The sequence below is a fragment of the Siphateles boraxobius genome, unplaced genomic scaffold, assembly GCF_051911475.1.
Source record: "Siphateles boraxobius isolate OS27281-9 unplaced genomic scaffold, OSU_SipBor_1 13, whole genome shotgun sequence".
In the NCBI taxonomy this organism is placed as follows: Eukaryota; Metazoa; Chordata; class Actinopteri; order Cypriniformes; family Leuciscidae; genus Siphateles; species Siphateles boraxobius.
Window position 1 is genome coordinate 8,589,226 of NW_027508733.1, and position 10,662 is coordinate 8,599,887.

General features: G+C 34.9%; 1 long non-coding RNA gene across 1 annotated transcript in view; it reads right to left on the reverse strand.

Annotated features, from left to right (window-relative positions):
* LOC143735380 (uncharacterized) overlaps positions 1 to 10,662 on the reverse strand; it is a 101,508-nt gene that overhangs the window by 19,154 nt on the left and 71,692 nt on the right. The gene's annotated exons all lie outside the window — the stretch shown is intronic.

The window sequence follows — 10,662 nt, forward strand, 5'->3', positions numbered from 1 at the left end:
TATTATAATGTTATTTATTCCCATGTTGATTATGAAAAGTGAACAGCATGAGTAAGATAAGATGCGCAAATATGGGTCAGACATGATTTTGACCACATCATTAAGTTTTGTTTTGTAGAAAGCCTTTCTTTAAAGTGAATTTCGTTTTGTATAAATTGTATCTTAATTTTAATAAAATTTTCATCAACCAATTACCTGGATTTAATCAATAAGAAGCAAATATAGCAGACAATATAATCCTTAGGACATGGAGGCGCCGGTGCATCACTTGCATTGATATGTCTTATTCATGTGTTCAGGTGGCTGCTAGGCGGTTGCTAGGGTTTTCTGGATTGTTGCTATGGTATGGAATTGTCTGAGGCTGTTTGGTCTGATGCCGCTTCGTAGATGCCTTTATGTCTGATGCCTTTTTGTCTGAGGCTGTTTTGTCTGATGCCGTTCGTCCGATGCCTTTATGTCTGATGCCTCTTTCTCAGAGGCTGTTTCGTCTGATGCCATTTCGTCCGATGCCTTTATGTCTGATGCCTCTTTCTCAGAGGCTGTTTCGTCTCATGCCATTTCGTCCGATGCCTTTATGTCTGATGTCTTTTGTCTGAGGCTGTTTCGTCTGATGCCTAATTGTACGAGACCTGACACCTGACACTGTTTTTCCTGAGTGAGACCTGAAGCTTTTCAGTCTGAGACGCGATGCCGTTTTGTCCAATGACTGAAGCCGTTTAGTCTGAGGCATGATGCCTTGTCTTCATATGTCTGAGGTCTGAGGATGTACTAAAATGTACACCGTAACACCGTACGCAGGGTTTACTGAAGCAGTAGAACTTGAACATCAATTGCCATAAACTAGGCTACTTAATTGCAAAAAAAAAAAAAAAAAAACTACTCAATCTGTTTCCAAAAACCATAATTGTCTAGTAGCATGTAAAAACATGAAATAAATTAAAATATTAGAGCTTAGCTTAGATCTGAGCGGCATTATTTAAGTGCTGAATGCCGCGGTCTACTACTTCACTATGTGTGTAGCCTATGCCGCAAATGTGATCACGAAATTCAGCACCACAGCAAACGAACAGCGACCGATCAACCAAATTAAAAAAATCGCGAATGGGAAAGAGATGAATTCACTTAAAAATGTATTTATTTATTTCAAATACATTAAAAATAGACTATTATTTGAACAACCTATTTAACTTAAGCATATGCGCGATTAATTAAACTCTAATAGGGTTAGCCTAGCCTACACAACAGCCTTTATCATTGACCGCAAAATATTTTATATGTAAAGCAGATAATGCCTGATAAAAAGCAGTATATCTGTACTGAATAGCAGGCTATAAGAAGATAATACCAACAGCAATAATAATAAAGGTCAATTGGACAGTTGGGCTATTGGCCTAATAGACTGAGCAATTGGCCTGAACTTGCCAAAAGAGATGTGCCCCATTTAAATTATTTTGGACAAATGTTCAAGATAGATTAATAGCAGACTTAACAACAGTTACCTGTATTAATGAGAGGAAACAGAACCGTATGAGACATTTGTCAGTTGCATCGCCTGTGAAATCACCAGTTGACTGCAGTTCTTTGAACGTATCCATCCAGTAATCTGCGTTTTGTCGTCTGTAGATACCCCACCAACTTTCTATTCTCTGGTTTGCTGGGCTTGTTCCTTGAAAGACACACGGTCCATGCACAGTTCCTGTTGAGTCTTCACGAAGATACTCTTGTAGCCTGTTGACGTGAACATTTTCGGTACCAAAATCGGATCTGATTATTTGAGGACAACCGACTCTTTCAGCAACAGCGCGGAAATAATAACCAGCAATTACTCTGGGATTATTATTGGTGAAGTAGGCTTGCATCCAGATGATGTGCCTCGAGAAACCATCAATGCACCCGTTAACTGCTATGCCATACGGCTTCAATTTGTCATAAGAATCCATATGCCATAGATAGTTAGGGCCTGGCACTCGGTAATGTCGTCTCCGCAACCTTCTCCCTCTTCTTTCCTCCACACCTGATGGATCCAGACTTAACTGTACCTCTCTGACCATTTCTCTGGTCAGCCGCAAACCATTTAATCGGCATCTTTCAAACATCATTCTGTAGCCATGCAGACGTCCCGGTCCCTGAAGTTGGCTGCAATGAAACTGACTACACATTCAGGGTCGCTATATTGTCTTCTACGATAAAGTTGCAGACCTGACAGCCTCCTTCTCAAGTGTCGGACACTAATGTGGAAGTCGTCAATCACTGACAGACAGAGAGCGATTTCATTTTGAGTGAGTCCGTTATCAATGTAAAAGCGAATGCGATCATCCATGATGCTGCTTTATTCTGCTTTTATTCTGCTTATTCTTTTCTTGCCAAGAACAAGTCGTGATCACAAGAAAACAACTTTTGTTATCTCGAGATCACGAGAAAATTAAGTCGTGATCACGAGAAAAAAACCTTTGTTATCTCGAGATCAGGAGAAAAACAAGTCGTGAAAACACGAGAAAACAAGATAGAAAAAAATTATATTCCATGGCCTCTTAGGGCTTCCGTAGTAAGCTTATACGGTGAGTAGATATAATTTGTCCATGCCCTTCAAATATTCTTGTTTTTAAAAGGAATATTCAGTACAAATTATGTTCAATCAACAGTATTTGTGGTGCAATGTCGACTACCAAAAATATTAACATAAAATATTTCCTTACTTTTTTATTAAGCAAGACTCAATGTGAAGCGCTTGCATCAACGAAGCGATGATAAAGTGTGTTGATTTAAAGTTGAAAACTGGGGTGTTGCAATAATCCAGACGAGATTAAATAAAAGCAAGAATAAGATTCTCTATATCTTTAAAACTTAAAAACTGTCTCACCTTGGAAATATTTCGTAATTGATAAAAACACGACTCAACCTAATTCATAATGTGTGTAGGGTCTGGGCCCATCAGACACACACTAATTATTCATTATATACAAAGGTTTATGAAACTCCAAAACTAACATCCCAAATGAAACGAACACAAGGGCAGAAACAGTGTCATGTTACAAGGCTGATAAGGAGATTTTACGACCTCCGAAGAAATGTGGCCACATGCACAAGAGAGCGTCTATGGGACAATGACAACCCTCTTTAAAACAGACTTTGCTGCATTAATCATAGACTAACTGATCTATAAATGAACATGCTTCATAGCATTGTGTAAATGATTAACTGTCTTGTGTACGATTATGTATATACACAACCCATTCTCACTCCCAAGGCGTCAAAAACTGAAGCATGGTGAAGCGCCCGAGGCATCACATAGCAGACGCCGAAGGCGCCCCTTGGCGTCACTCTGTGCCGCATTAGGAACTCCATTGCTTTCAATGGGAAACCTGTGGCGGCAATAAAAGACGCGAATTGTATCAGTAGGAAATAGCGTTGAAGAAGTCTCATTCCGAACACATCGCGATGTTTGGCATCAGGTCACAAGTGCCAGATTTTGGTAAGTAGTCGTAAATACGCTGTCCAAATAATGTTTGCTATAATGTCTTTTCTGTTTGTCGATATTAATCAGATTAGCTCTCTCATGTTCTGTCACTGCATTATATCTGCCATCTCCACGGAGGCTTTGCGTTTCATTGGTTTCTAATTCAAAACACATTACTAAACTAACGTGATTAAACACTGTCTGTCACGTGACGTGCTATAATTTAGGCCTAGACCTTCGATCAGTTAATCATATATGAAATATATAATCATATCAGGTTCAAAGTAGTAATTAGTTCCAAAGTGGTATTTGTAGTAGAAGCGCAGCAAGCACAACACTTACCATGCTTTTACCACAGTATTTGCAGTTTTAGTGTCATTTGTTGTAAATGCACAGTAACCACAACACTTACCATGCTTTTACCACAGTATTTGCAGTTTTAATGTGTCATTTGTTGTAAATGCACAGTAACCACAACACTTACCATGCTTTTACCACAGTATTTGCAGTTTTAATGTGTCATTTGTTGTAAATGCACAGTAACCACAACACTTACCATGCTTTTACCTCAGTATTGGTAGTTTTAAAGTAATATTTGTTGTAAATGCACAGTAACCACAACACTTACCATGCTTTTACCTCAGTATTGGTAGTTTTAAAGTAATATTTGTTGTAAATGCACTGTAACCACAAAACTTACCATGCTTTTACCACAGTATTTGTAGTTTTAAAGTAATATTTGTTGTAAATGCACTGTAACCACAAAACTTACCATGCTTTTACCTCAGTATTGGTAGTTTTAAAGTAATATTTGTTGTAAATGTACTGTAACCACAAAACCTACCATGCTTTTACCACAGTATTTGTAGTTTTAAAGTAATATTTGTTGTAAATGCATAGTAACCACAACACTTACCATGCTTTTACCACAGTATTGGTAGTTTTAAAGTAATATTTGTTGTAAATGCACTGTAACCACAAAACTTACCATGCTTTTACCACAGTATTTGTAGTTTTAAAGTAATATGTGTTGTAAATGCACAGTAACCACAAAACTTACCATGCTTTTACCTTAGTATTGGTAGTTTTATAGTAATATTTGTTGTAAATGCACAGTAACCACAAAACTTACCATGCTTTTACCTTAGTATTGGTAGTTTTATAGTAATATGTGTTGTAAATGCACAGTAACCACAAAACTTACCATGCTTTTACCTCAGTATTGGTAGTTTTAAAGTAATATTTGTTGTAAATGCATAGTAACCACAACACTTACCATGCTTTTATCACAGTATTTGTAGTTTTAAAGTAATATTTGTTGTAAATGCACAGTAACCACAAAACTTACCATGCTTTTACCTCAGTATTTGTAGTTTTAAAGTAATATTTGTTGTAAATGCACAGTAACCACAAAACTTACCATGCTTTTACCTCAGTATTGGTAGTTTTAAAGTAATATTAGTTGTAAATGCAGAGTAACCACAACACTTACCATGCTTTTACCACAGTATTTGCAGTTTTAATGTGTCATTTGTTGTAAATGCACAGTAACCACAAAACTTACCATGCTTTTACCTCAGTATTGTTAGTTTAGTAATATTTGTTGTAAATGCATAGTAACTACAACACTTACCATGCTTTTAATGCCTAATAATTTAAAATCCAAAAATTGTAAGGTAAATCTGTAATTTTTCCTTTAAATAATCCTATATATTACACATAATGATATTTTATTTTCTCTTTTTTCAGCTGAAAAGACCAAAAGGGCCTTTCGGACTCAGTCAGCTCATTATTGTTTGAGGAGAAGTAAACGGGAGACAAAAAGCTACAAAGGCAAATATTCACAATGGTATGTATGTGTTGGTTTTAACCTGTAATCAAATATTTTATCAATCATTTGTTGTTTCTTAAACCTTTTCTTACAAAACCCATAGCCCAATCAGTACAAACATAGTCTCTAAGTCTTTATAATTCACAAGATTTAACAAGTTCTCAAATTCATACGATGCACATGCATATTTGTATACTCGTATATCCTGCAGCTTTTACTCCTAGTGCTGTCATTGGCTACTGCCTCAATTCCTGTACATATTTATCGCGATATTTGCAAATCAGTTGCAGATGCCCCACACACTGTCAGAAAGTTTATATTAATTGCATTATTTAAAATTATTACAAATTGGACCGTCTGTTGATGTTCCAATGATACATGATGTCTCTCCACACCTCATGACCTACCTCTGTCTGTTTGCAAGAGTGGAAAAGCTAATCTGACTTGTCACACGACATCAGATACTCGATTATTTTGTCATGATCAGGCATAAAAAAAAAAAGTTTGGTTCCGGTTGGTTGTCAGTTGAGGTCATGGGTCGGTAGGGATTTTTTTTTTTTTTTTTTTTTTTCAGTGGCAGCAAGGGATAGGTAGGAAATTATTCAGGGCGCGACCTTAAGCCTTTTCATGTGCTTGCCCTCCGAACAAGTAAATCTGTCATTCACTTGTCCGAGTAAAAAAGTTGCTTGTCCGGATTTTTTTTATTTTTTATTTATTTATTCTGAAGCAATATTCTCATCAGTGTTCAATCAGCTTTGATATTTAAATCGGCATTTTGTAATATCTGCACCTTTGAAGGGCATCCCCTCCCCCAATCTTATTAAATGCCCTATAGTGTATTATTATTCTAAATAATTGAATTTATTGATCAAATTTGGGAATTTAAAATGAAAGCTGAAGCATACTGTTACCCTAGGAGGGGCTGATCAAATTAAATCATTTACACTGAAAAATTACAATTGCATAAAATAATGTTATGAAATTGATTTAAATGTACAAATAAGAAACAATGGAAAGAAGTATACTAGGCTACTTATAAACATAACACTAAACTGCCAATAGGTGGCGGCAGGCGGCCGTATTAATGAGTGAGTCATTGATTCATTAATTCAAACGATTCGTTTAAACGGTTGATTCATTCAAGAATGAGATAGTTGTTAATGAATGGGTCATTGAATCTTTGACTCAAAATGCTGAATCATTCAGTAATGAAAACAGTGAGTGTTCATGTGAGATGCGCCGTGGTTCTGCTGTGATTTTGGTTTGGAACTATTTTCGCTGCTGAAACAGAACAAAAACAGCCAATATTGCATCTAAAATGTAAGTGACTTAATTTTAATTGTTTATTGAACTGTTGTAGGAAATCAATGTCACATTTTCAATCGTGATGGTATTCAGGAAAAATAATTGAGGCTGCTTAACACATAGCCTATGTTAAAATATAGAAACTCCACATTTAGATGTTTTATAGGCAGTATGTTGTTAACTGTGTGTGTGTGTGTGTGTGTGTGTGTGTTTCTCCTCGAGAGGCTGCGCGAGCGTCAACAGCGCAACCTCACCGTCAGTAGGCTAATACATTTATTATCCACAATCGATCGCAACTTACAATAAATTTAATAAAATCAGAATCATTCTCGCGGTTTAGTGATTCCCTAGTTATTTTTATTTGTTTGTTATTGACGTTCTAATCAGGCTACTTGTCCATTCGGGCAAGTAAAATTCTCTTTAACTTGTCCCTTCAAAAATCCATTTGTCCCAGACAAGCGGACAAGTTAGACGTGCTCTGGAGATACGAAGCGCGGCAGGTTATAGTGTTTTGGATTGCATAAAATAATAAAAGAAACGAACAAATACATGGCGAAAGAAGTGGTAGACAGCAGAAGAGGGCATTGGGATTTGGAATGATTTTTAATGAAACTTGGGAGGCGGATTATGGCAAGCCGTTTTAACTTTTATTCATTTCCAGGATATGAATTGTTGATATCAACAATTCAATTTTTGATATCAACAATTACATTTTTGATATCAACAATTACATTTTTGATATCAACAATTTAATTATTGATATCAACAATTTAATTCTTGATATCAACAATTAGATTCTTGATATCAACAATTTAATTCTTGATATCTGTAATTGTATTTTCACTAGTGAAATGTCACCATAGGCTGCCATTCAAAATTAATTGTTGATATCAACAATTGATTTCTTACTAGTAGAAATATAATTTTTCATATCAATAATTACATTGTTACTAGTAAGAATGTGAATTCCTGATATCAATAATTCAATTGTCACTAGTTGAAATGTCTATTCTTGATATCAACAATTTAATTGCTACTAGTAAAAACTTTAATTTTTGATATCTGAAAATGTATTTCTGATATCAATATTATTTCAGATATCTAAAATGGCTTTCTTACTAGTAACAATCACATTCATGATATCAGAAATTAACATAGTCACTAGTGAAAATGGAATTATTGATATCAAAAATGAACATTGTTACTAGTAGCAATTCAATTGTTGATATCAAGAATAGACATTTCAACTAGTGACAATTGAATTCTTGATATCAAAAATAAAGGTTTTTACTAGTAAGAATTGTATTTCTGATATGTGAAATTGGAATTGCAACTAGTAAGAAATCAATTATTGATATCAACAATTGATTTTGAATGGCAGCCTATGGTGACATTTCACTAGTGAAAATACAATAACAGATATCAAGAATTATAGTTTTTACTAGTTGAAATACAATTCTTGATATCTAGAATGAGCATTTTAATTAGTAAAAATGTGATTGTTGATATCAAGAATTAGCATTGTTACTAGTGGAAATGTAATTTCTGATATCAAAAATTGCCATTGTTACTAGTATAAATCTAATTCCTGATATCAATAACTATAATTTTAACTAGTTAAAATTGAATTGTTGATATCAAGAATTCATATCCTGGAAATGAATAAAAGTTAAAACGGCTTGCCATAGTAGGATGGAGGTTACACTTTAACGTATCATGTGGTGTGTGCGTGCCTAATGCATGCATTTGTATGTGTGGGTATATGAATAAAAGTGTCCTAAATGACAAAAAAACAAAAAAGACGTGTATATGTATTATAGTTCAGTTTGACGAACGATGTGTGAATGACCATGTAGCTGCCTCGTTTGTTTTGCTGGAGGACAACAGGGATCTTGCATCGCGTGCTATAAAAATACGGTGCTGTACAAAAACGTAAATATAGTTCGCCTCAAAGTTTTTTATTTGTGTATTTATATATTTTTTTTATTATTTCTTCCCCAAGCTCATAAAATAAATTTGGGTCGCACATAAATGGACAGGGTCGGTCGGAAACCGGAACCAAACAATTTTTTTTTTTATGCCCCAGATCAGTTACACTGCTGATAACTGTCTCATTTGCATGTGAATCGTGTTATTTTTGCTTGCTATTAATGACATACTTTTAATCATGCCCACATATCAGTAAACTTATTACATAAAGGCATTTAACATTTAATTATCCAATCTCTTTACAGAAAAATATCCCACAGTTATGGATAAACTCACAACATCATCATCAAGTCCTGTGCTGGGCACATTGGGCAACAAGTGTCCTCCAACGTATTCGATCCGTGGACTAGTTCTCCACATCTTCCCATGGGACACTGACATTCTTCAGGTGTTCGTGAAACATCTGTCTCCATGTCTTCCTTGGTCTTCCCTGTCTCCTGATCCTCCTGGTGGTGTCCACTTCATTACTGTCTTTGTGCGGTGTTGTTTGGGCATGCGTAGGATGTGTACTTGAGGTCTGCCTAATGCCTTTATCAAATAAGCGTCAGTGCTCATCAGGGGTTTTGGTAAAGGACATATTCATTGACATCCATTAGTTCTAGTCATGCAGCGACTTCATAGTGCAATAGTCAAATGTATATTTCTGCAAGTGTATATAGCAGGTGTTTGTCCGAACAATTGAAGATAGTGAGAGTGTTCAGGAAAACCTTTTGAAACAAGCAATATTTATGGAGTTCTGTTTGGTGCTGAAAGAGTATTACAGAAATGAGACACTTGACAACTGGACATTATTCCGTGAGTTTGTTACCTTTACATTTAGATGAACTTAATGTCTTGCATTTAGCTTCATTAAATCTTTTATTACAGTGGTTACTATAGTAAATATCCACCATAATTGCATCTATGGTATCATTATATCACTGCCTGGTTAATGTAAATGTAATATACCCGTGAATGTATTTTATAGAAACATTTTCTTGCTGACATTTATAATCATTAACTATTTTAAGTTTCCTTTCATTTAGTTTCATTTAATAAAAGTGAACAATAATCACAAGGATATAAAACTATAGTTGAGAATGTAAAATGTTGTGCTTAAGTTTCTGCCTATTTGTTATTTAAAGGGAGGAAGAAACAAATATATTTTCACATAACAAAGTTAAGTCTCATTTCTTGGTTTGTAAAAAATATTACTTCATCATAGTGATTTTTTTTAAATGTTACTGTATGTGTAACTGTAATAGATTGCCTCTGTATCTGGCTATTTTTTTTGTATAATTAACTGATATTTATACAGTTGTGCAGTCGTTTTGGCACTACATTTGTCTTTAAACAGTTTGACATTAAATATTGGAATTCAGTATTTACAATCTAAATTGTGTGCATTCATTATGCTTTTGTTACATTTATTTGAATTCCAATAGTTCAGATGGTGGAGAATGGCACAAAGAAGTGATTAAGTTTATACCTTTGATATACTATATATACACTGTAAATGTTAGAAACACTTTAGTAAATGTAATTATCTTTAATTAAAATACTGCAAAACTACTCCTGCTGTAGACCATTGCTTTGAAAAAAAGTTTCTCTTTCAAATGCATTTATGCATGAGTCAAATAATCAAAAAAACTAATTTGTGTCATTGATCGTGTGAACTCGTTTTTGGATGGTAAGCACACACGGGAGTCTTGTTTTTAAATGTGAGTTTTATTATTTAATTAGAAGGAATACATATTTAACAGGCCAAATGTTAAATCTATCCCTGCGGCCGGAACCGGAAGAGATCTGTCATCATTTACCATAAATGGGCAAGTAAGTGTGACGCATCTGTTCAGCTTGGTTGTCATTGGCTGTGACTGCATCGCAGAACTTGGTGTGATTGGATTATCTTTTAACCCATATAAAACGGCGCTTCATGTTACAAAGTATGTTTTGGTGTTATTATCACGTTAGTTATACAATAAGTTAACTATAAAATGTCTATATGCTGTGGGAAAATACTCGTTTATCGAGATTCCAACCCTAACCCTTAGCATTTCTGCACATGTCAATGAACTACAGCACCACGTTTCCTGTTGCA